At 41.2% G+C, this 27902-nt stretch overlaps 1 protein-coding gene and 1 pseudogene across 1 annotated transcript in view; both read right to left on the reverse strand.

Annotated features, from left to right (window-relative positions):
* Nucleotides 1-27902, reverse strand: part of LOC149468456 (neuronal acetylcholine receptor subunit alpha-7-like) — a 220726-nt gene that overhangs the window by 112916 nt on the left and 79908 nt on the right. The gene's annotated exons all lie outside the window — the stretch shown is intronic.
* On the reverse strand, nt 17014-17188 carry LOC149468457 (U2 spliceosomal RNA; annotated as a pseudogene).

Consider the following 27902-nt stretch of genomic DNA (forward strand, 5'->3'; position numbering starts at 1 on the left):
AAGTGCACTCAGGTGGATGCCACTTTCTCGATTGCTAGTGGTTCTTTACAGTTTACACTTTTATTCATGCTGGGAAGTAAAGATATCGCTATACTTCAGGCAACTTTTATTTATGCTGGGAAGTAAAGCTATTTCTATACTTCTGGCCATTCAACAGGAGATATGTTATGCCATGCTGACTCTCTTGCTTCAAAAGTAACACAAAACAATTAAGCAATAATTAAATTATGGATTTATGACTTTATCTTGACTCTCCTAATCTACATACTTGTTCCAGGTTAGTGGCTCAGAAATTGCTAAAGCCATTTGGTCAGCATAACAGCCACGCAAGTAGTAATTTCAAAAGGTCAACATTGGCATTCCCCCTATTTTTCCATGTCAAGTTTACTTTAAATACTTTTTTTCAGGATAATCTAAAAATACTATTCTAGAATATGTTAATCAAAAGATATTAAAGTGTATGTAAACCCTTCTGCGTTTTGGATAGAGTAGGAAAGGGTACAGCTCTCTGCCACGTTTTTAATTGTGGACTGTGTCCATGCTAGGAAGATTCACTCCTCTATTTGTCCTGGTAGTCACTATCACACAGACAGAAGGTCCTGTAGAGGAAGTCCTACATTTTAGTATTACCATGAGAGCAAAAGGCGATAGGAAATCTATGTGTGTGGACACATGTTCTGTTAGCAACTGTCTTAAATGGAAATTCCTCTAATTTTGGGAAGATTTCCTCTGACTTTCTGTTGTTCAGTAAGCAATGGGAAAACTCCTCAGCATGACACAGATAGGGGTTTTTAAACTTCCCAACTGTATTCCAAACAAAAAAAATGCCTTTACATACACTTTAATATCTTTAGATGAATATATTTTAGAATAGAGTTTTCTAGTTATGGATATACATACCATTTAAGCAGAACAAATTAAAAGAGTAATGAACATGTACCTTGACTATGTACATTCTAGTTGTCATATATTCCAAACAAGTATTAAAAATACTTTAAAAAACTCATTCACCTCTGTAATTATAGGCATTATGGAGAAATATCTTTTCAAAGTTCACAACAGTGACTAAGAAATGTTTGTTATTTTCTGTGGACAGCAGAATCTTGGAAGCCTGCCACACTACTGGCTCAAAAACATAGCAGGTGCGTGTAAGCTGTTAGAAACGGATTGCTTGTCGAAGCTGAAGTGAAGACAATGGTGACAGACCATTGTACTCACTTCAAAGATCAGAATTGTTTCAACGTTTGCATATTTTTGTTGTATTTTAATATTTACAGTTTTAGTTCACCTTTTCAGAAAAAATTAAAATGTGAACTAACCCCGTATACCCCCTCTTCCCGCAGTCTCCACTGCACTGTACTTACCTCCAGGGCTGCTGATCTGTCAGTGTCCACACAGCTAGTTTAGCAGTCCAGGGATTTGAAGTCCCACTCTTCTCCTTCTCCTCCATGCAGTGCTTCTGGGGCAGACCAGAGAGATTCAATGTGCATGCACTGACCAATCAAATTAATTCTGATCTGTCCTGGAAGCCCTGCAGAAAGAAAAGAGAGAAGAGAGGGGGGATTTCAAATCTCCTGATTGGTGGATCGGCTCTGACAACTCAGCAGCCTCAGAGTTAAGTACACCAGGAAACTAGTAGGTAGTGAGAGTGTATGATGTTAGTTCAACTTTACATTTTTTCTGTAAAAGTGAACTTAACACTTTAAGCTATTTTAGACAAAAAAGTAAACAAAATTTCAAATATTGACTTTTAAATTGTAAAGAGGTAAGAATGTACCCAGTGTTAAAACTACAATAGTTGCTATTCCCCCCCCTTTCCCTTTTTAACATATTAGCTACTAAATAGTTAATTCATAGATAGGTGATCTGATATAACTAACCTGTTATTTCTCCCTAATCTGTGCAACTACTCACTCACCTGTGACTGCCATGCATGCTCTCCCTTTTCTTTTTGCCTCTGGCCACTCATGTACTATTTATAAATAAAGTGGGTGGCTGCTGGGAGTAGGGACCCCTAAGCTCAGGGGGTGCAGTTTGCTATCTTTGCCTTGGGCCCTGGATGATCTTGCCTCAGCACTGACTGACTGAAACCCCATTTCAGATATTGTGATATTTGTGTATCTTTGAGAAGGAATTACTTCACAGTATTTGCAGCCAGATAAATCAGTGATGGGTTCTCTTTGACTGCTTGTTATGAATATGCTAAAAGTTTAAAGCCAATAGTCCTGGTACAGGTGCACTTTAAAAATATAACTGTGATTTTATAAATTTGACTTATGCCTAGTACACCGGATGAGAAAATCGGATGAAAAAAAGCTTTCAAAGTGAACGTCTGATAATCTGATTGCTAAGACACCATCATGACAGTTCATGTGAAACTATCTGAAGAGACAAGCATGAAAATTTTTCTCGAGGATAACAGAACAAACGATTTTTGTGTAATTAGCATAGTACGAAAAAAAAAATTGAGTGACCAAGACCAAACATGCTCAGAAACAAAAGAATACATTACAATGCAATACAAAACATTACATCACTTTTGAAGTTGTATTTTGTCTTAAGAGAATTTTCATAACTTTACTAACCTAAGCATTTTTGATATGAGACAAGCATTCAAAAAAACCCCCAAAAAACAGACGATCATCCGTACAATATTCTCATCGTGGGATCCTGACTTTAGTGTGAAAGTAAGAGCAAGTCTGTGAGCATATACTATATGACTGCATATAAAATCTGTAACCCATGCAAATGATTATGTTACTGGTTTTATAATCTATAGTTCACATCAAAGAATGTAAGAATGTGTTGGTCTGTTATGGATGTCATAGATCTATAGTATGATAAATGAAAAAAATGCAAACCTTTAAAGAAAAAGTACAGCCAAAGCTATTTTGGCTATACTTCTATGGATCACAGGAATGCAGTTCATTAGTCCCATTTTCAGCTAAAGCCTGATATCTGCTCATGTCACACAGCGGTCCAGGCTCGGGAAAGATCACGACTTTACAGTCGGGATCCATGCAGATGCCTGCACCGGCACCGGCAGCTGGCACCATGCCACTGAAAGTCTGAGCCAGCCCCTCCCATCCCCTCCACAAATATCAGAGCTATAGCCCTTTGGCACAGTTTGGTAACAATTGTCCACTACCAGGACAGTACCTGAATGCTACCAGGCTGAATGGGCTAAAATTTGGACACACAAACAAGGCAGGTGTGCTACTATGCTAGCAATTCAAATATATCATCTCAGAGACACTAAGACCCCAGTTGCACTGGGTGCGACTTGGCATGTGATTTGCATGCCATGTGACTTGCAAATTGCATGCTAAGTCACACTCTATTGTCTGCAATTACAGCGGTCATATCGGTGCAGTTCCGACTTCGTCAGAGCCGCACCAATTTCTAAAGTAGTGCATGCACTACTTTTGGTTCAATTTGCATAGACATCTGTGTCAGATGTCTTGCAAATCGCACCTCAAATCGCAATGATATCCTGACATTGAAATCGTGCGACTTACAGTGAAGTCGCACAATTTCAAAGTCAGGATCAATGTGATCGGGGTGTAAAGAAAAATATTGACCAGCAGAAGGATCGTTTTGTATGCAGGTTGAAGAACAAAAAACTTAGATGTGATTATTAACCTCTTCCATACAGGGCACTTTTACCCCCTTCCTGCCCAGGCCATTTTTCAGGTTTCAGCGCTCTCACACTTTGAATGACAATTGCACGGTCATACAACATTGTACCCAAACTAAAATGTTATCATTTTCTTCACACAGCTTTCTTTTGCTGGTATTTAATCAACACTGGGGTTTTTATTTTTTGCTAAATTAATCAAAAAAAGATCAAAAATTTTGAAAAAAAACACGTTTTTCTTTGTTTCTGTTATAAAGGTTTGCAAATAAATAATTGCTCTTCATAAATTTAGCCAAAATGTATTCAGCTACATGTCTTTGGTGAAAATAACCCAAATTAGGATGTATTTTTTAGTTTGTAGCTACTAAATAGTTAATTCATAGAAACTATTTATACTATGGTATACTATGGTATATATGGTATATATTGATCAGTCCTGAAGTACTGACAGCCAATCTAATTTCTTGAGGTCCAAGAATGTCAGAACAGTACAGATATCCCCCAAATGACCCCTTTTTGCAAAGTAGACAGTCTGACGTACTTCATAAGAGGCATGGCGAGTTTTTTGAAGTTGTATTTTTTTTGTCATAATTTTTCTGAAAATTAAAAAAATAATTTTCACTATTTTGTTTTTTACATACTGTCACCAGTGCAGTACAGCGTCATCATATAACTGGCATAACGGTGATCAGGGACACTGACTGGTGACAGTATGAAAAAAAAATATATATTTTTTTTATTTTTTTATTATTATATATTTTTTTATTACATTTTTTTCTTTTTTTTACGATTTTTTTTCATATTTCACTATACCATACCATAGTAACATTGTACTACTCTGGGGAAGTGATCAGTATTTTTTTTTCTTTTTAACACCTTTTACCTGAATGACATCGATTCATTCAGGGTTTTTTTTTTTTTTTGTGCTTAGCTATGATTTGGCCACGGCTAATTAAATGACACAGCTGGGCTGTGATTGGCCTAGCTTGTGAATGTGATCGCTGTGACCATTCACAGCTAGACACACTAATATACAATGGATGGCCTGAATGAAGCCATCCATTGTATACAACTGTCATGTGACCTGCTGTGCTTGGTCACAGCAGGTCACATGGTATCGGCAACGGGGCCGGTACTCAGATCTGTCATCGGCTGTGTCCGAGGTACATGGCCGGTGACAGATCGTGCCACTGCGCGGCTCCGCAGGCGCGCAAACTGCGCATGCCCCAAAGGACGCCATATGGCGTCCACCCGGAACGCTGAATCGGTCATTGGCCAGGCGGCAAAAGGTTAAGATGATTAAGATGTTTTGTTACATTGAAGATAAAAGCTGTCCCAGAAACACATAAAAAAAAATACCTGAAGAAAGGCAAAATGTGTTTTCTACAATAAAATATACAGTGTAGTATATCAAATTCACAAAGGCAGGACAATATGTAAGCTGCATCAATAGGTTGAAATGTGTAAACACAAGGCAGTTTTTTTTTGTCAATTATTTTGTCCACTGGATTCAGAGATGGTTAAACTGGGTACACACTTTGAGTTTTTTTTCCATTCAACAAGTGAAACAAAACTCACAGATTACTGCATCCATAATGGATCCATAGTGTTCTATTGTATTCTGACAGCGAGGACTCTCCTCTGTCAGAATACACTGATCAACACAGCAGCCGATTGGCTGCAAGCTGTGGATCAAATAAGGTTTTCCAACAGAACCGTTCAACAGAAGCTGATCTAATGATCAGCTTCTTTTGAACAGAGAGGGCTACACACAAATCGAAATTCGACTCATGTGTACCCCAGCTTTACAGTGTAGCTTTTTATACTTTTTCTGATTGCCCACTGACTGCTGAAGCTGTACTGTACAATCACTGAACCCTTTATCTGTGGCTGTCTTGTTTCTCCCTCTAATATTGCAGCCTAACTAAGCTGCTTACATACTGTCCATCCACTGTACAGAAATTGCAGTTATTGTCTGTCAAATAATACACTCTATACACTCTAATTTCTATTTCAAGATTAGTGATATTAAAGGCCCACTTTTTTAATTAAAAAAACATGTTATACTTACAGTGCATTTATAAAGTAAAAGTACAACTTTGTTGTGTTGCAGCCTGATACTACAGTTGTTTAAATTAATTTTTCCTCATTAATCTTCCCCATAATGACAAAGTGAAAGCTGAATTTTAGAAATGTTTGCAAATGTATAAAAAAGAAAAAACTGAAATATCACATTGGCATATATTCAGGCCCTTTGCAACAACACTTGAAATTTAGCTCAGGTGCTTGTAATTTCTCTTGATAAATGCTGAGATGTTTCTACACTTTGCTTGGAGCCAACCTGTGGTAAATTAAATTGATTGGACATGATTTGGCGAGGCACACACCTCTCTATACAAGGCCTCACAGCTAACAATATATATTGTTTCAGAGCAAAAGCCATGAGGTCGAAGGAACTGCCTGCACAGCTCAGAGACAGGATTATTGCAAAGCGCAGATCTGGGGAAGGCTACAAAAAATTCTGCTGCACTGAAGGTTCTCAAAAGCACAGTGGCCTCCATAATTCTCAAATAGAAGAAGTTTGGCACAACCAGGACTCTTCTAAGAGCTGGTCACCCAGCCAAACTGAGCAATCAGAGAAGGACCACAGTAAGAGAGGTGACCTAGAACCTGATTGTCACTCTGAGCTCTAGGGATCCTGTGTGGAGATGGAACAAAGTTCCAGAAAGACAACAATCACTGCAGACCTCCACCGATCTGGGCTTTATGACAGAGCTGCTAGACGGAAGCATTTCCTCAGTGCAAACATGAAAGCCTGCTTGGAGTTTGCAAAAAAGCACCTAAAGGGCTCTCAGCCTGTGAGGAACAAGATTTTCTGGTCTGATGAAACCAAGATTGAACTGTTTGGCTTCCATTCTAAATGTTATGTCTGAAGGAAATCAGACACCACTTATCACCTGCTCAATACCATCCGAACAGTGAAGCGTGGTGGTGGCAGCATCATGCTGTGGGGGTGTTTTTCAGCAGCAGGGACTGGAAGACTAGTCAGGGTTGAGGGGAAGCTGAATGGAGCAAAGCACAGAGATATCCTCAATCAAAACTTTTTCCACATCACTCAGGAGCTCAGGCCAAAGGTTCACCTTCCAACATGACAATGATCCTAAGCACACAGCCAGGACAAACCAGGAGTGACTTATGGACAACTCTTTGAATATCCGAGAGTGGCTCAGCCAGAGCCGTAAATTGAACCCTATTGAACATGTCTGGAAAAACCTGAAAATAGCTGTCCAACAGCAGTTCCCATCCAAGCTTACTGAGCTTGAGAGGATTTGCATATAAGAATGGCAGAAAATCCTCCAATCCAGGTGTGCAAAACTTGTCGTTCCATACCCAAAAACACTCAAGGCTGTAATTGCTGCCAAAGGTGCTTCAACAAAGTACTAATTAAAGGTCTCAATATTTAAAAGGGAAGAATGGGTTTTCTTTTTTTTTTAGCTTTATCCTATTACCTGTGAGCTGCTAATACATAAAAATATTCAGTTTTTTTCTTCTTAATAAATTCACAGACATTTCTGTTTTCACTTTGTCATTATGGTGTATTGAGTGTAGATTAATGAAAAAAGTGAAGGGGAGTATGATATTTTAGGAATGCACTGTACCTGGTCTGTACTCTTCTTCTGGGTCTCCCACTGATGCTCTTGGCTCCTTCCCACTTCCCAGTGACCCCATAGCAAACTGCTTGCTATGGGGGCACTTGGGTGTGCTACCTCCCGAGCCCCACTCTGTGCATCCATAAGACACACAAAATGGGGTTCAGCCTCTCCCTCGATCCCCCCTCACTGGCTATGTTTGACAGCATCAGGAGCCAATGGCATATTTTAGTATCAAGATTTGTCCCCTTAGACTGTAGTGGAATTCACTACTAAGTTCGGGTTTTGTGAATTTCAAACAGGTTTCAACATAACCCAAGCAAATCATATTGAGGCAAGCTTGCCCATTCCTTAGTGCATGAGTTGTACAAGCAACAGCTTTGTTTTTTAAATATAATGTGACAAAAGAAACAAAGCACTCCTGGAGGCATTGTCCCAACCCCTGTCATTTATGTTGCACAGCTTAGTCTGTATGTAAATATGCAGAAAAATAATTTTAAATAAACATATACCCAATACTATTTTTAAATGTATTAAAGCATGCAGAATACAATAGAAGTTGCAGTAGTGGCCCTCTAAAATATTGAAGTATGTGGAAAACATTGGAATAAAACATTTTTTCAAGGTGACACATTTATTTCAAGAACTGTTAAAATTATTAATTTAGTAAATCATCCTCAAAGTGATTCAGGAACAAATGAAGGCTGATTTTTTAATTTGATGACACACACAAAGCACTTATACTATTAAACATATCACTAAGTTTCCTTCTAATTGAGATATTCTTTCCACTTTGTAAATGTGATCAAATTTTTGTATTATTTAAAGGTTTTCAATACCTTTACAAGGTAGGAAATATCACAAGAGAACGAACAGCATATGAGCCCTTTGTTGACAAGTAATTTCTCATGAAAATGCAATGTTACGAATAGAAACAGCATTGTTACAGTTGTGCACCTTACGTCCTGATCAAAGAAGAGGTCCACATGAGGTATCCAAGTCAGAAGAAGAAATTGGAATAAAAAAAAAAAAAAGTAAAGCATACACAAAACTGTATAAAACAATCTCACCCTTATGCAATGCAAAATGCAACAATAAACTGGTTTCATAATTGTAGGTTTCCTAGTCTTTTTACAGGTGTATAATGAAACTTAGTCATGTGCTTGTGCCAGCAAGGAAACAGAGGTCTATGACTAAGTGCTTTATTCATAGAAAGCAAACAAAGATAGACACTATGATTATGCAGTGCAAAAAAACCCAAAAAAATGCACACATGAAAACGAAGAAGAGCTGGAAGAAAAGCACACCAGGAGGAAGGGCACCACAACAGACCAGTCCAAGGTAAAAAAAAATAAGTAATGGATACATAGTGTGAAGTCTCGCAGGAGTCTGATTCCATATCATGATGAGTTTTTAACCCTAGTTTTTATTTGTTATTGAAAGATAATTTGTAGGATAATAAAAGTATTTTGGAGCTCTCAGCAGGAGTCAGTGTTGATAGGAGGAGAGAATATGATGTGAAGGCCAGAGTGATGACATTCTTGTTCAAAAGATGTTAAATCTTCGATGAATAAATACACCTCAGGAAGGATTTGAAGAAATGGGACAATTGAAAACTTCATGTTAACAAGCTCAAAGCATATTTCAAAGTTTAAACTATAAATTAGCAACTAGCTTTGTGTGAACCAGGAACTGACCAATTTGCTTTCTAAGGTATCTACAACCTGTTGCAGACCTTATATAATTTTCCATTCCTGGTCATTTTCAGTGGAGTCTCAAGCTACTTCACTGTGACTACCAGATCATCCAGACTGCCAACTAGACAGGGCTGTGCCACTAAACACAATACAAATATAAAAGCAATGCAGGAGCACAACAGACTCCATTTTTGAGGAAAGTGGTGTTCTACATTTCCCATTTGGAAGAATGATAGATTCTGTGCTGTACTGTGCTGTGTGTTTTAGGAACTGCGTCAACAAACTTTGGATTTGTGTTGATGACATTTATTTGACATCCGTTTGAGATGTTTCTGAGGTTATTCAGAATATATTAATACGTGATACTTGTGGAGCAAAAAGGCTATTTGTTTTATGATGAAATGGAGGCAGTGGTTATGATAGAGGAGTGAGGATGGTGAGCTGGGAGTACTACATTGTCTCTGGGAACAAATGGAGTGTGAGCAAACTGATGAGATGAGAGGGTAGCACGATCAGTGTTAAGTAAAGTGGGTGGCTGGAAGTACCTGGGAAGCGAGCTGAGTGGTGGGAGGTACAGTTACAGGGGGTGCAAGGTGATTTGTCCAGGAGAGGTAGGGTGAAGGGAGGTGCTGTGACCATAGCGGATAAGGTGGGTAGATGCGCTTTTGCTTGGAGGTTGTTGGTAGGCACTGTGGATGAGGAAGTGAGGATGGAGGTGGAGAAGTTGTGACTAGGGAGGGGCTTAGGCATGTGGGAGGTGTTGTGCAAAGTGCCCGGGAAGGGGTTGGTTAAGGTGATTGGACAGGTTCTGTGAGCAGAATAGAGGTATTAGGTATTAGGAAGGTGAGAGGTGCTGTGAACAAGGATATGGGTGAGTTGGATTTTGGGTACTTTGGCCAGAGTTGGTTGGGTGAGGTGGGTGGAGAGGCCCTGTGACAACTGGGGGTGCAATAACTGATAGGTGCTGTGGCAGGGGGGGTGTGAAGTGAGTGGGATTAACTTTGACTTAGGGAGGGGGTTTAGGTGGACAGGAGGGGCTGGTATGGATTTTTAACTGGACCTCAAAAGATTTTTTTTTTTTGCATGGAGTTCTCTTTAAAATCCATATCAGACCTGAAGAGTATAGACTTTCTGGGGGACCTCATGCATTTTTTAAAAATTTTTATTTGTGTGAGGTACCTCCTTAAAATCAATACCACACTCAAATGGGTTTTTTAGTAAAGCTGGAGAGTGCAAAATCAGAATCACTTCCAAATAGAAACCAATCAGCTTCCAGGTTTTTTTTGTCAAAGTCTAATTGAACAAGCTGAGGTTAGAAGCTGATGTGAAGTGAGCCTGATTTTGCACTCTCCAGCTTTAGTAAATAAACCCCAAAGGGTCTGATGTTTTGGAGGAAAAAAAAAAAGAAAAAAGATACCCTACCCTGAAGAAGAGCATTACGGGAAAAGTTCCTGCCGACACCCCCCACTAAAATCAATCAAATCCCCCTGATGAAGCCACGTGATTAGTGGCGTAACGCGTAGGGGTGGGACTGTTCACGTCACTCGGAGGGAGTCAGTCCGGCCATCGGACCATGAGCGCACAGCTCCAACAGTCAGCGGAGGTCTGAGACAGCTGTACTACCACTATACGATTTATGTGAGTGCCACCTGTCAGCTACTCATTAAAGCTTTTAAAACGATAAAGCACCATGTCAGGATTTTTCTTATATATGGAGAACCGCATGGATAAAAGAAGACATTGGAGTGGCACCCAGTGAGAGGATATTTTTCCACAGCACATGTCGCATTTCATGGTTATCTTATAAACAGGAGTTCCTATACAAGTAGGTTCCAAAGGAGGTGAACCGCAAGCTTTAATAGCCTAATTGCAGGCTATCTATGAGGTGAGCGCACATCTTCACTTGAGGGAGGAGGCACAAGCAGTCACCTATTTAAAGATATTGAAGATTTTTCAGCACAAAGTCACTAATTTTTCTGTGGGACATTATTATCATACTATATTATATTATGATTATTTAGTAATTTTTCACTGTTTTTTGAATTTTGTTGATGAGAGTGGATTTCAATAGATTCACAAATAGTCATCTATGTATATCATATACACATTTTTTATTGTTTAGTTATATAGATTGGAAGGTTGTGAGCGCAATACTACATTTTTATTTCACGCTTTGTCACATTGGTAGTTATGTGTTAGAAGTTTGCGATCCAACAATAGGAATTTTATTACTTGGCTCGCAAGATTTTTCAAATAAATTGAGACCCCCCACTAAAGTCCTGCCTAAGGTTTTAGAGTTAGGTTAGGAAACATGATCAACTCTACAAACTATACCAAAACCTAAGTGCTAAGAACTTCTGATCTGCAGCATTAGTATTCCAAAAAGTGATTGTACTTATGCAAGTTAAAAAGACCCAAAACCATGTCATTTGCATCAATGGCAATGCACTGTCACTCTAGCTTCTATAACAAAAAAGTTGTGATGCTTCATTAATTTCAGTACCATCAACGGTTACAGTCCATTATGTAGGGAACCACTGTTGCATTGCTTTCTCTGTAATTTATTTTAGGAAACATATTTTCTAAAAGGAACAATTTTTATACTGCCATGACAAACCTAACTTACTTTAAACATCTGACTAACCCTGAGAAAATGTATTTTTTATTTCTTTTAATAACCTGACTGGGTATTTAAAAGAAATACAGAGTTTATGGGCCAGTTTCTCTGGGCAGATATAAAAGACACAAATGTAGTTCTGTAATCATTAGTGCATCATTAAAGCTGAAAAAAAAAAGTGTCTAAAATCGGTGACCAGTTATTGCAGCCCGTTCCCATACACAAGTGTCCAGTCGCATCACTGGCCCCCTGTGCATAAAGGCTTGGCAGCACTGACATCAGTGAATCAATTCATTGTTTAGGTTTGGCCTCCTTTTACATCATTTTTGTAAATCAAAAGCAGATTGTACCAACAGATTGTATAGTGTATGACCAGCATAAAGATAAGTTCACTTAAAAAAAAAAAAAAAGTAAAAGAAATGTGCATTCGCTTTTTTTTGGTGTCTGGAAAGCATTGCACCAGTGATCAATAAATCACTGCTGCCATGCAGGACTCCTGCAAACCTGTCAGTGTATCTGTCTGCTTGTATCTTATACGGGCAAGAAGATACACTGTGACAGAAAGAATCAATGAACTAGCACAGTGCTCCACAGTGCCATGATAAGCTCATTGAGAACTGCAAGCTGACAGCCGCAAGGGCTGTCAGGACTTGTAATTCATTCACAGAACTGTGAATGAATGAATAATGTGGCCACATGGGCAGAGCCCCACACGGCCATGCTGTTTTTAAAAAGTGACAGCTAGTACGGGGAAGTGGCTGCAGGATCAGGAACATGTTACATTTTCTACCCTAAAAATGGGTGGAGTGTGTAACATTTTCCATACGTGAACTTATCCTTTAAGAAGCCGACTGCTCCATCCAAGGCAGCAGTGTAGCAAACAGGCAAAAAACAAGGGCTGACTTTCTTCAGGTGATCCAGCTCTTTACAACTCTGCCTTCAGCAAATAAAGTGATTCTAAAGGCTTTTTTTTTTATAACAAACATGACAATACTTATCTGCTGTCTGCAGTGGTTTTGCACAGAGCAGACCAGATCCTCCTCTTCTCTGGTCCCCCGGCCCCTACCTCCTGTTGGATGCCCCCACAGCTATGGGGGCACCTGCTGCTCCATGTGTCCATTCACATACGGAACTGCAGCTTGGCGCTGCCCCTTCTCTCTTGTCATTGGCTCACTGGCTGTGATTGACAGCGGTAAGGACAAAATTCTGCCTTTGTCAGTCACAGCAAAAACATGCAACTAGTTGAAGGTGTTGGTTTGTGGAGGAAACTTGGAACGCGTTGGTGGGGCAAAATACTGGAAAGCACTGATATGACAATAACTTTGGCTGTAATCTGACAAGGAGTAGCTACGAGTACAGAAAGACACATGGGTCCTCTGCTGACCACTCCCACTTGCTGCTCCTTTGGAAAACTGGAGAGGAGCCCTGTGATGATGTCAAGCAGCCATGTAAGTGTGAAATTATCATCAAGTTTTGAAAAGAGTTGTAATAAGAGGATTCAGAAGTTTTTCTGCAATGCCCAGAGTTTGGCTTTAAATGTAAATTTTAAATGCAAGCAGTGTACATACCCAAATTTGACCTGGTAACCACCTCTTGCAGACCTTGGACAGCAGGGCTGGATTTTGTGAATAAGATGCAGCACAAAGAGCAAATAAGTTTACGTACTAACAAGAAGCACGCTTGTAGGCAGGTGCAGTTTGGTTTCTTCACTGCAGGTGGAGCTTATACTGATTGGCACGTCAGCCTGGAGAGGAAGTCCAAGAGAAACAATGTTTCTCTATGGTTTCCTGGGTAAATGGAGCAGTGTTCCGGTTGGCTATGCTGCACCCATGTGACCCTCGATAACCATCTTGGGTCAACAGAGTCTATTCAAGTTCCTGTTTTGGCGTGCTTGTGGCTAGTGTATGGAGAGAGGCCCCACTTGTTAGGAACAGTAACTAGCGGTAGGGAAATATTCCTAGTGAGGAGGAAAAGATTAGGGACTTGCTATCCTGGAAAGGAGCTTGCCTCTTGAGACTGGACCGGCCAGACCGTGCTTCACCATCTGAAACAGACACTGTCGGCACATCTCCTCCTATACTTATTATATTGAAATGTGAGTTATTTCCCTAGTGGTGTTCTCCCGCCAGGGTGTCTGTAATGTTGGCATTCTGTTTAATACAAGTTCCACGTTTTGCTGCAACCAGACTCTGTTTTTTACTACCCGCACCAAGCTGCATCTCCCAACATGCTAACAGGAAGAGAAAGCAGAATGACAGACAGATAAACTCATCACTTTGCTGCTTCTCCTTCACTGTGCAGTCACAGGCTGGGGCAAGTCCAGGATGAACTCGGGTCAGAAGAAGTGAATTGAATGATGCTGGCCATTAAATGGAGGATATCTAGCAGCAGAAAATAAGCATGGGGGGGGGGAGGGGGGGATTCTGGATTGAAGCTAAATATTTCAGCAAAGGCTAGTTTTGAAATTTTATGTTTTAATGGACTTCTCATTTTTATCTTGTTATTTTTGGCTGCAGGTCTGTTTTGAAGATTTTTTTATTTGTATGTCATCTCATGTATAGCTCAACAGCAAGATCAGTCTTTATTACAGGCTTTTTCTATCCTTATGGATTGAAGGGATGCTTGGCAATAGCACATACCACTCTTAGCTAAAAGCTATAGTTTTAATAGTTTTTCTATCTTTTAAATTTAGCTTTAATCATTTATTAGTGAAGTTTTTTTGATTTTTTATTACCAAAAGGAAACAAAATTGCAAAACTGAGCTTTAAAAATATGACCATTTGGAGCATATCAAAGCTGATCCAATAAATACAGTTCAGCGACAATAAAGGAAATGATAACATGCTAGTTGTAATTACTATGCCTCGGAATATTACAATATAGTGCACATTAGTGTGTCTTTCAACTGTGAACAGTCTAGCAAAGGAAAGTAGAATTGTAAATATAAAGGCATTGTTGTTTCACAATGTAAGCCCATTTGTGGAGACATGAGCAATGATTCTGTATAAAAAAGTAAAGCTAGCATTATATAACTTGTGGTCACTTCACTTTTCACTTTGCTATGGAGTAAAACAAGTTAAGCGTTGATAATGTTCTGTAAAAAGTCTTTTAAATAACAGATGGTATTGGTATGGGAATGTACACATAAAAAACGCATTTCAAGTGGTAGACAAGATTGACCCTCAGGCACTAGCACTCTATTACAAGTTTACTGAAGTCTTTCTAATATTCGCAAAATATGCACAAATACAGAAATGAAATAAACTGTAACAATAATTTATTTTTAAAGTATTCAGAAATGATACACCATAAGGTTGGGATGTATATGTTTTTAAATAATGCTGTTTGGTAGATCTTAGAAGCTTAAAGCGTATCTAAACCCAGGAACAAAAATGTAATAAATTGCATCTTACCAGTCCTTTGATGTGGTTCTTAGTTAACGTTTTTCCTTTATTTGCACCTGGTGATCCTGACAATAACATACATTGGTACATTTATACAAAAAAAAATTCTTTGAATTTCTGAATGTGACAAACATTCTCACAGCTGCAAAAAATTGCTGTATTTTTCTATAATATGATTTTTTTCCTATAACCATCAGCACCATCTAGGGGGCATAATCTGGTATTTTTCCTGATTGAGATATTTCAGGAAAAATACCTCTTTATGGTCACTAGATGGTGCTGAAAATCATAGGAAATAATCATATTAGATTTTTTTTGTTGCAGCTGTGCAAATGTTTGTCACAATCATACTGTGATTTAACAAAAAAATAGACCCCCTAGTGTCTTAGGGTTGGAATGTGTACTCATTCTATTGAATTTATGTGCAGTATTACAGTGATCATGGCCAAGTGATCATTGTAATCAGTGGTCATTTAATTACAGAGTGCCGATGTATCAAGTATTGAGAACCACACACACCTGGGTGATAGGGCTTGGACTAAAGGCTATGAGATGTGTGATATGATATTTAGTGCAGCCCTGGTTTGAGAAATGGTCAGACAGGATTCAAAATGTTGTGGATATTATAGCTATGATCCTTATGATGCTACTCCTTTGTGAATATTTTGATTAGGGATGTGTGCATGAGTGTTTGGATCCCAGCCAGGAAGCTGTCATCTATATTGGGCCAATCATAAGTGGCTAAAACATTACCCACCGTGCAGCAGCACAAATACAAGGGTTGATGGGATGGGGAATACCACAGCTGCTATATGGCTAAGCACATGACAGCTTCATGGTGGGATCACTCAGGTGGGTTCAGACTAGGATCCACACAGACCTGATCTCATCTCTGCTCTTGATGAAAGTGAATAAAGGAGCAATTCATTCCAATTCCTTTGTGCTATCACGTAAGTGGACAAAAAAAAATGGCTTGCATCCAAAATTTCTGCACCAGCTTTTTGCTAACAGGTAATGTTTTCAGAAGGAGTTAGCATCGTCTGTTCAGCTCCTTTCACATGGGTGGATCGATTGGGCCTGTCGACCATCCGATACCCTCTATGGAACAGCATGTGTATGTTTACACCCGCCTGCATACTATCTGATCCGCCAAAAACAGACGAATGGGGGATCCGTTCCCTATCCATCTAGTGGATTGGATGACAGTCGGATGTAAATGGACAGGTTTTTTTGTTTTGCTTTTTTTTAAGTCCGCAAACGTGCGAAATAACGAAAAAACCCGTAAGTGTTCACAAAAAAAGTGCAAGTGCAAAACACCACACGAAAAAGTGCACTTAGGGGTGTGCTTTGTCCTTCCCCCGAAGGGGATGGACCACTACCCTGATCCCCCGGGGCATGTAGCTCCTGACAGGGACAAGGTTCCCATTTGGTCCCCCTAGCCAAAAGGCCTAGCGGACCACCGTTCCTTGTGGCCAGCCGAAGCAAGCCACCCAGTACTTGGCCAGGGGGCTCTCCCGAAGAGAAAACCCCCCAGGGACAGGGGAGGAAGGAACCAAAAGGCCACACATCCTCCCCCTAGACTTCAGGGCAGGCCCGAGGACCCACACCCTCCATCCTGTGAGAAAAACACACACATAAGAGAAAAAAGTGACAAAACGGAGTGAAAAATTAAATAAATAAAAAATAAAAAAAGTGGTCGTGCCAAATTGTGCACAGACCAGGCCCTGAGGCCTGTAGCAAAAATTGCCTCGAACTTAGCCAGAAGGCCTGGTGCTGAGGGCGCTGTGCAGGAAAAGTGGTAAACGCAGTGGCCATGTGCCTTTTCACACTGTGGGGTCCCACACCCAGGTGTTACTAAGAGCACCCCTGAGGCGACCACTCAGGGGGCACTGGTTTGTGGACTTTCTGCCTTCCCGGCTCCTGGCCAGGCAAGGTAGATCCGCTCGAATCAGGAGACACTGGGCCCTCTGACGTTCCAAAGGGGAATTACTCCCAGGCCCCAACTCCAATGGGCTCCCGGTTTCTGTTCCCCCCGTAATAACCATCAGGGCCCCCATCATACCAGCAGGGGTACTATACAACCAGTCATCCCCGCAAAGCTAGAATGATCGTGGAGCACCCCTGCTGGACACTGATAAGAACAGATACTACACTTGATCTTAGCCAAAAGGCCGAGAAGCCTCATTTACATTTGACTGCCCATAAAAGTGGGCTGTATCTGTGAAGACTGTATAAGTAGAGCGGACACAGACCTGTCATCTGCCTGCTCAGGGGGGATCAGGTCCCCTACTAAGTAGGCAGATCTGCTGTCAGAGACCACCCATGTGAAAGGGGCCTAACTGTACACTCTAGGACTTTCACCCAAGTCCTATTGACAGAGCTGGGACTTGCAAATTGGCCACTTAGCCATCAAGCTATGCATTTTGGGGAAGGAAGAGTTGTGTTAATTGACACACACCCCCATCTACCTCGATGACTGCACCAGTAGGCAAGTGGCAGTAAAGGTAAAAATAGGCACCAGAGGGTGCCTAGCATGGGACGGAGAGGGGGGCTAAATTTGTTTTCTTTTAAAGTGATTGCAAACTATCGCCTTGTAATACAACCCATTCAGTTTAAAATAGAAATGTAAGGCAAAACATTTGTGTATAGATATAAAAACATTATATAAACCTTTTATTGCTTTTTTTTATAAGTGATTATATACCCTCTGTTCTCAGATTCATAAGAGCTATGGGAGGAGAAATGGCAGCATCCTGTTCTTGGCTGTGCAAGGGGGGGGGGGGGGGTCATGTCAGGACAAGTCTGATCATTGGAGGAGAGCACAGTGAGTTTTCAGAGAACTGACCATGTTGTGCTCTCATGCCTAGTGTGGTCAATTTTTTTTATAGGAAAGCAGAGTTACTGGCAGGAACACCAGAGATGTCACAAAAAGGAAGCAATACAAAGATAACAGCATACTTTTTCATACAAGTGCGTGGTACAGCAGGCACATTTCAGGAATATGAAATAATGGGTTTTCATATTATTTAAAGACACACTATCAATATATTGATTCAGAGAAAAGAGACAGTGTCTATGTAACCCCCTATGTGTCTATGTAGCCACTGATACTTATCTGGCCAGCAATCTCCTGCTGCAGCAGCACCACAATCCCCAGCGTTGGCCACTAGAAGAAGTAGTGACATCACTCTCTCTGTCAAGTGACAGTAGTAGAGCCTAACCCAAGCACCAACACATAGGAGGACGTCACATGCTCCCCTATACCTGAAAGCCCCAGAAGGTTTTGCTGAGGTAGCAGAAGGAATGAGGGGGAGCACTGGCATGGTAAGTATCAGCGGCTCAGGGGGCCTTTTATACATACTGTATACCAGGGGTAGGCAACCTTATAGAGGTAGAAGTCTACCTAACCAACGTGGGAGAAGTCAAAGATCACAGAGACACAGTGTCACCTCCGCACACCTGATTTAGACCTCTACCATGTCACAATCGCATTCATTGTGTGGCAGTCGTGGGTTTAAATCAGGTGATGAGGAGGCAACATATCGCTTCCTCACCACCTTGTGAATGAGCCCTTAGTTGCATTGGCAGAGGCACCCTTCGCTCATTCACACGTAAAGTTGGAGGGTGGAAAACCTGTGGTTGAGTCGCGCTTTTACCACTCCCAATCAGCCAGCCAGCAGCCAAAGGTGTACACATGCTTTGACAGGAATTAACCCCCCATTGCTTTTGGTGGGTGTTACCGCCTGCCACTCTTGACCTATTCAGGTAAGTAGGGCCACTCCGCAATTGCTCCACAACTCTATGGAGTTTTGATGCGCTTTCAGAAAGTGCACCAAACCTGCAGGATATAATAGAAGTCTATGGCTAATCAAAGCAAACCCACAGGAGAGCTGGAGATAAACTGCACTGCAGCCACGGCGTGGGTAAACCGCAGCGCATCAGAGTGAAAGCAGGCTTATACTATTATGCCTGGTGTATTGCCTCACTGACCTGAAGATCTCTTCTTTCCTGCTGCTGGCACCACTCTGGAGACCGTTAGCCAGGATAAGAGGTGGAGTGCAGTTGGTATCAATCCGCTTGGGACAGGAGCCAGCACTACAGAGCAGGCATCGGTCTATGTTGCTCTTACTCCCTACTACAACTCCAACTTTACAAGTAGTCCCTCTGCATTGCACTCTGTTTAATGCTCTTTGATGACGCGTCAGCAAGCCCAGACCACGATCTAACAGACACCTGGCTGTGATCTACCAGTAGATTGCGATCTACTGGTTGCTGACCCCCGCTGTATACTATTTCTTTTAGTCCTCTTTCTTTTGATGGTGTTCATAGTAGCACTATATAGAATAAGTCAAATGCATTATTTTCCTTGTGCTGTATATGTTTGTCATGCCTCCAGCATAGGGTTTAAATATATTTAATGTTGTACCTATTGACCTTGTTCTATGCTCCCCTTAGTGGCAAAACAACACTGCTTCTTTCTAATTTATAAAGCTGTTTTAGCAGTGTTTGACGGCACCATGCCACCGTACTTCCCTTGATTCCATACACAAAAGAAGAAGAACCACCTAGAAGCCCAGCCACCATGGTTTAATGCACATGAAAGAAAAACACTTCCCTCTCCACTTAATGGCAGCGGACATTAGAGTTACACGTGTACTTGTTACACCCTACCAGCATCTCTGTTTATTTGTTTTACTACATGTGTTTAGATTGCATGTTCTTTATTACATTATTTTCTTCTCAAGTTCACCCACCTTGTTTCTTTAAATAAAGCTGCAAGATTTATTCATGCACTGTAAATTATTGGAAGATAGGAAAGTTTAGTTGTCGAGCTGCACACAGGTCTCAAAGAGTAGCAAGAACAAGACAGCATGAGTATATTACTTTGGGGCTTAAAGTGATACTAAAGTCTTGAACCCAAAACCAAGGCTCTCGTGGACATTGCTGGATCCCGATGGGGTTCAGGTAAGTGTTGGGGGGGGGGGGGGCTGCTACACACAGAAGGTTTTTTTTTACTTTTATGCATAGCATACATGAAGGTAAAAAACCTTGAGACTTTAGAACCACTTTAACTACTCTTTCTTCAGGATTTTTGATGGATTGGTCAGTCCATAGAGATGCATGTCCATAGAATTCCTATATTGTCTATAGTTCACCCTTTTTCTGAAACTTAGCCTCAGTTCACACTAGAATTCAATGCAGGAAACCCACAATCCATGCATTCAGGCCTGGTTCACACTAATTTGAATGGGCTGCTGTGCCTGTGTTTCACGCAAGGAAAAGGTGCATGCACTTTTTCCAAAACGCATCCACAGGACTTTTTGATTGTGTGGTTTCTGTATGGTTCCCACACCTGCATTTGCGCTGCAGGATGAGATGCATGGGGGTGCCATGTCACCCACGTGCGTCTCACAAGGGAAACGCAATGCGGCTTCAGGTGGTTGCGGGTGTGGGAACAGGTGCAATTCATGCTCGCAGCATGCTGGCTTGTGTGAACCAGGGCTCAAATAGCACTGCCTTTGAGATCTGCAGCTGATATCAGTACAATCTTAACAACACCCCAAACACAGGTCACAAACACAGTGCATTTGCTTGCACCAGATCGCATTGTACAAAATGACCATGCAAGCTGGTTGCAGTGTGTTTCCAAAATTGCTGCATGCACGACTTTGGTGCGGATGCGGTGCAATTTCAGCTCATTCAAAATGAGTAGGCTGAAATTGCACGGCACTGAATTGCATGTGAATTGTACAGGAATGTGGTGAATGCGGCTTACACATTAAACATCGTTCAAAGGGATGTCCTCCTTCTTGACTTCTTGCATGGACCCTTTCATGTACTAGAAACTAACAGGGTTCTCCTACTGCACCCCCTCGTAAGCTATTGTAAGGCACTTGTTCCATCCAGATTTATAATGACATGAAATTAATAGCAATGGCAAATATGTCAAACTCCTATTGTACCAAAGGTTAAATTTAATAGAATAACATTTTAAGCGGCCTCAAAGCATAAGCGCTTTGTTCAAACACATTATTTTTGCCATCACAATATTTATCACAATAATCTTTTAATAATAAAGGTACAGGAAAGCATTTTCTGAACTATTCACCTGCAAAATTATATAATGAAGCAAAAGGTTTATGAGCCATAGAACAGCATGTAGACTCATTCAATTATAATGATTAAACTGCCTGAAGGACCAAAAAGAAGCAATAAGAGGGCTGCAAGCAACATAAAAAAACACCAGATTGACATGCCTAAGCTAATAAATCCACCAATGCTGTAATAGCAAGAAATCACCGAACTGCTGGTTTATAGGTATAGGTAAGCTAATATGGCACATTTCACTATGGGATAGGGCTGTCGTGTTTCAATATAAAGGTTTGAATCAAGAATGTCCTTCTTGCTTAGAAAATTTTTTTTTATATCGTTTTCTGGCCCAAGGGACAAAGTATTAAAACGTAAGTGCAGACAAAATAAAAACCAGAAAAATCAGCCCAAGGAACATACCTTACAGTCAGTATGATGTGTCCCTTGTTCTGATGCCTCTCCCTTTAGTTAAAATCCCCCTCAGTCCATGTGTCCCCCCTTTGCTACTGTAATCTTCTGGTGTGGTGGAGTTTAATAGAACTAAGAGACTGTCACAGGCTCTCATCAAGAGTGCCTAACTATGCCCAGCCTTTTCAATCAGCTCCATTCACAGAAGACATTGCTACAGAAACTATGAATGCAACATGATTTAAGAATGGAGCATGAGCAGATGATTAATAGGCCCACCCCTTCAATTCATAGATTTTGTTTCATTCATAGAGGCATGGCATTCATCTCTAGTGAGGTGAAATGTGATGTGCTGCTTATATGCTGTAAGAATCCTAAAGCGAACCCAATCAGTAAAATTGTTCTCAAAGTCCCATTTTATTACTCTTTTCTGAACTCATAAAATGAAGTTGCCAGTACTAATTTTTACCAAGAAAAATCAACCAAAAAACCTGGCTTTGACCCAAATCCACTATTAAAGAGAGAAAAGACACACAAAATAGAGGGATATACAGTGGGGCAAAAAAGTATTTAGTCAGCCACCAATTGTGTAAGTTTTCCCACTTAAAAAGATGAGAGAGGCCTGTAATTGGCACCATAGGTAGACCTCAACTATGAGAGACAAAATGAGAAAAAAAAATCCAGACAATCACATTGGCTGATTTGGAAAGAATTTATTTGCAAATTATGGTGGAAAATAAGTATTTGGTCACTTACAAATAAGCAAGATTTCTGGCTCTCACAGACCTGTACCTTCTTCTTTAAGAGGCTCCTCTGTCCTGCACTCATTACCTGTATCAATGACACCTGTTTGAACTTGTTATCAGTATAAAAGACACCTGTCCACAACCTCAAACAGTCACATTCCAAACTCCACTATGGTAAAGACCAAAGAGCTGTCGAAGGACACCAGAAACAAAATTATAGACCTGCACCAGGCAATAGGCAAGCAGCTTGGTGTGAACAAATCAACTGTGGGAGCAATAATTAGAAAATGGAAGACATACAAGACCACTGATAATCTCCCTCGATCTGGGGCTCCACGCAAGATCTCACCCCGTGGGGTCAAAATGATCACAAGAACGGTGAGCAAAAATCCCAGGACCACACGGGGGGGGGACCTAGTGAATGACCTGCAGAGAGCTGGGACCAACGTAACAAAGGCTACCATCAGTAACACTACGCCGCCAGGGACTCAGATCCTGCAGTGCCAGACGTGTCCCCCTGCTTAAGCCAGTACATGTCCGGGCCCGTCTGACGTTTGCTAGAGAGCATTTGGATGATCCAGAAGAGGATTGGGAGAATGTCATATGGTCAGATGAAACCAAAATAGAACTGTTTGGTAGAAACACAACTCATCGTGTTTGAAGGAGAGAGAATGTGCTGAGTTGCATCCAAAGAACACCATACCTACTGTGAAGCATGGGGGTGGCAACATCATGCTTTGGGGCTGTTTCTCCGCAAAGGGACCAGGACGACTGATCCATGTACAGGACAGAATGAATGGGGCCATGTATCGTGAGATTTTGAGTGCAAACCTCCTTCCATCAGCAAGGGCATTGAAGATGAAATGTGGCTGGGTCTTCCAACATGACAATGATCCCAAACATACCGCCCGGGCAATGAAGGAGTGGCTTCGCAAGAAGCATTTCAAGGTCCTGGAGTGGCCTAGCCAGTCTCCAGATCTCAACCCCGTAGAAAACCTTTGGAGGGAGTTGAAAGTCCGTGTTGCCCAGCGACAGCCCCAAAACATCACTGCTCTAGAGGAGATCTGCATGGAGGAATGGGCCAACATACCAGCAACAGTGTGTGCCAACCTTGTGAAGACTTATAGGAAACGTTTGTCCTCTGTCATTGCCAACAAAGGATATATAACAAATTATTGACATGAACTTTTCATATTCACCAAATACTTATTTTCCACCATAATTTGCAAATAAATTCTTTCCAAATCAGCCAATGTGATTGTCTGGATTTGTTTTCTCATTTTGTCTCTTATAGTTGAGGTCTACCTATGATGCCAATTACAGGCCTCTCTTATCTTTGTAAGTGGGAGAACTTGCACAATTGGTGGCTGACTAAATACTTTTTGCTCCACTGTATATTGACCCCCCCCCCTAAAAAAAACAAAAAAATATACATATATACTGTATATATATATATATATATATATATATATATAATTTTATTTTATATAGTGTCCAAAATGACACACAACATGTACATTTAAAAAGGCTTGACCAAGTATTAATAAAAGAAACATATAAACATATAAACATATAAACCGGCACCCTCCTACTGTTCATGTTCAATCATCAATAATGTTTTCATAAGATGGCACAAAATGCCATGACCAATGCAAAGTACATACATCATTAACAAGGCACGCAGGCCTATGATAAGTAAGTGCAACCCTCGGTTTACACTATTGTGGGATGTGCGTCCCACGTTTGCTCAAGCATGGCAGCCCATTCAAATGCATCATGTACATGCACCTTTCTGAAAACGCAGCCGCAGGGAGACCGCATGGTCTTTTTCATGATGTGGTTTCCATGTAGTTCGCATCCACGATCACACTGTGGGCTAAGATGTGTAGGGGTGCCATTTAGAATGAATGGCATCACGGTGTGTCACGCAAGAGCAGCACGATTTGGCTGCGGGTGGTTGTGGGGGAACATGTGCGATTCCTGCACCCGCAACCAGCCCGCAACTTGCTTTAATCAATATAATGAGAACACAAGGAGAAGGTACATCTAAGTGCAGCAGTTGTGGCAGTTTATTGAGACACAAAGGTTAAAAACACTTCCAAGTTAGTGAGGGATGCAGGCTTGTCATATGTATCCTGGCTCATCCTATGTATCCAGCTCCTAGATGTGATAGCAGGGACCATTCAGCTGAACAGCGGCTATGGTATCTGTGGAGTGCAGGATCAAGATGGCAGCCGCAGTTCCCCGATTGACGTGGAACGCATACGTCAGAAGTGACGTCAGTAACATGTTTTGGAGAATGTTCAGAAGCTCCTTCATCAGACCTTCAATGGTCCCTGCTATCACATCTAGAAGCTGGATATATATGGTGAGCCTGGATACATATGATGAGCCTGTGTCTCTTACTATCTTGTAAGTGTTTTTAACCTTTGTGTCTCAATAAATCGCCACAACAGCTGCACTTAGAAGCACCTTCTCCTTGTGTTCTTTCTATTTTCAGAGTCTGCTTCCACTCACTAAGGAGCTGCTCTAGTGCCCTCTTGGCTCCAACTAATATACACCCACCCCTTTATCATATCTGGTTGTCCAAGAGTTACACCATCTAAGAGGACTGGTTTCAGCTGAAGTGCCATATGGAATATTTATTTTGTAATCAATATAATGCAGATAAGTATGACCACTTGATGGCCTCTGTGCCCTAGAACACTGACACTGGTTTGCAATGAAGAGATGAAAAAGTAGAAGAAATGAGCATGGAGAGAAAGAGAAAAAAAGAGGGTAGGTAGAAAAGGGGGGTGGCAGGAGATGGGGGGAGTGGGAGCATCATGATAGGCTAGGAGGTCTCCCTTCAGCCTGTGGGAAGTAGAATGATTGCTCACAGATCTAGGAGACAGCAATCAAAGTCTGTAGGTATGAATTTTCGTGATCCATGGGTTTTATGTACGGTACGTATGTTGTCAGTAAGTTTAGCCATCAATGTATCATTCATAAGCATCCATTGTTCCTTAGATATTACAGCTTCCAGGGCGAAGGCATATGTCAGCCATGTTCTAGCTATAATTTGTTTGGCGGCCTTAAGCATACAGGTCATGAGTTTACCCTAGTGTACTCTTTTCTTGAAAGCTGCAAAGCAGGAAGAATATATGACTGTCAAGATACAGACCTGTTCAAAACAGGAGCAAGAGTGGCAGTTCCGTAGGTCAGAAGCTGCACATAGTCTTCTGCAAGATGTTCATGGCTATTCACCAATAGGAAACAGCACCCATATTTATCATCTTCCTATATCCATCCTTCTGTACAGTTAAGCTGAATAGGGTTTGACTGTAAAGTGCATGTTAGTAAAGGTCTCTTATTTTCTGCCTTTTGATCTGCTAAATAGACTGTTAAAGGTTATTGAAATATATCATTGAAAAGTTAACATGATTTACCTCTAATGAAGTGTATATCATATCATGCTGATGGTTCCACAGTGTAGAAATGTTCCTTTTAGTGATGATAGGTAATCTTTACATCATTAAACTTCCTTGGCTCTAACATAGCTGTACATGGAAGAAGTGCTGGCAGCCATCCATCACTTTCTGGTCTTCTTCATTTCAGAAATGTCTGTGTATGTTTTTACAGAACGAAATACATTCTGTAAATGGGGAAAGGGAGATGAATGACAGGATCCTCTTCTCTGTTTACAGAACGTGTTGCATTCTGTGAAAACAGTACACAGACTTTTCTGAATGGAAGAAAGGATAGAAAAGGGTGCATCACTGCTGGGACATTTTCAATGTACTGCAATAGTTTAGCTGAAAAATCGGAAAAATCTAACCCCTACAGTTAGTTATGTGATGTGAAGAGGACCTGTCATCACTTTAGGGAACATTTCTACACTGAGCAGCAATCAACATCACAGCAGATAAATTACATTAGAGCTAAGTACAGTGGTGTATTTAGGCAACACAAAAATTCTGACAGCCCCTTCACCCCCCACCCCACCTGTGACCCCCACACATACTATGTCCCTCCCGCACATCATGGCGCCCAGACCCCCCTCCCTGGGAGAGAAGGAGAAAGACTGAGACTCACCATCACAGCTCTCCGGAACCCCGGCTCCATTCCCAGAGTCTCAAGGCCACTCCCCTGGCTCCCCTCACTCTACTTTTCCGCCTGCTGCCCAGCCTTGGTGCCCCTCGAAGCCTCCTTGGTGCGACACAGAACAACCAGCCTCCCATCTTCCAGGGGTCAACACTGCTCCTCTGAAAAATGCCACCCAAGGCAAACACCTTGTTTGACTCGTGGCAAATACACCTCGGTTAATCAATGTTACTGAACTTATAGCCCAGAAAAAAATGTTTTAATAAATGTCAGATTCAAGGTATGCCCTAAAAAGGTGCCTTTCTTGTGTACCCCTAGTTCCATAAGTAAGTGTAGAGATGTGCTGGTTGCTTTAAATTTTTAACAGCAGTTGCAAAGCATTTTTTTTTCTTTTCCCTCTTTGTGAGTGACAGACAGGAAAAGCAGGACTGTGCTCTGATTGGTGGTTGCTACAGCTGAGAAGGATCCACCCATAGCAGCACTGTTGCAGCTGAACTTATGATTGGCTGTGGAGGAAGGGAGAGAGGAAAAAGGAAGAAGAAGCACATGTGGAGAGGCAGACATTTTCAGGGGACCGCATAGAGCAAGGGCTCCTGGTGTGAAGTCACAGAGTCTCACTCTCTGTGCTGCTAGAGCCCATGGACTGGGCTGGGAGTGTGTAGCAGAGAAATTGTTGCAGGAGGACAGTGTGCAAACCAAGGATTGTCCTGCCTGACACTCAGGATTACAGCCACTCAAGTGCATGTGTCTCTCAAAGTTTGGAGCTGCTGAAAGAGAGAGGATTTCTACTGCTGTCTAATGCTATCTAGAGGACAATCCAGAAACAGTGAGTACTCTGTGATGAAAGGGGATTTTGATATTGCTGCATTTGCTGTTTATCTCTGGAGAATGGTCATGAGAAAGCCTGCTCTCTAATTCTCAGAGTGACACAGATCTTGGAAAGCCCAAGCTGCTCAGAATTAGCTATTCCTGCTGCTGATTGATGAGAGAACTCTGTCTCTGTATATTACTGATTTGTCTCCTCAAAATTTGTGCTGTGGCTGAAGAGTGTGTTTAGTTCCAAGTCCCCACAGAACCTTGCTGTTTTAAATATACTGAGCAAGTGTTAATACATCATGATTCACCTGTATGGTAAAGATTTGTTGAAGTGTTGTTTTCTTCTATTGCAATGTTCACTGGAAGATTCTGCTTAAAGGAGACTGTGCTATCCTGCTACCACTGGATTACAAATACTCTCCCATGCAGAGAGTGAGTGCTCCTCCATTGATTAAAGGGCCCCAACGTTGAGAGACTTTAAGTTTCATCCCACTGGCCAGTGGTTAGGTAGGCTATTTCTGCTCTAGATAGTACTGCTATAACAAATGTCAATAAGCTGCTTAACCTCATTAACAGGTATTGTTTCATGTGTCAATGTCACTCTCATGTGCCACCCTAGTCAATGTGATACTAGTCAGTTTTTGGAGTCTTTAGCGAGTGAAGAGTGATTTCTTACTGTGTTATGCAAAGTGGTATCTGTGTTTTATGTACATTACCTGCGTTAAATCGGCTAGTTCTTTTTCAGGGTTTGTCT

This window comes from Staurois parvus, unplaced genomic scaffold (genome assembly GCF_062004578.1).
Source record: "Staurois parvus isolate SC_StPar_1 unplaced genomic scaffold, SC_StPar_1.0 ptg000086l, whole genome shotgun sequence".
NCBI classification, from domain to species: domain Eukaryota; kingdom Metazoa; phylum Chordata; class Amphibia; order Anura; family Ranidae; genus Staurois; species Staurois parvus.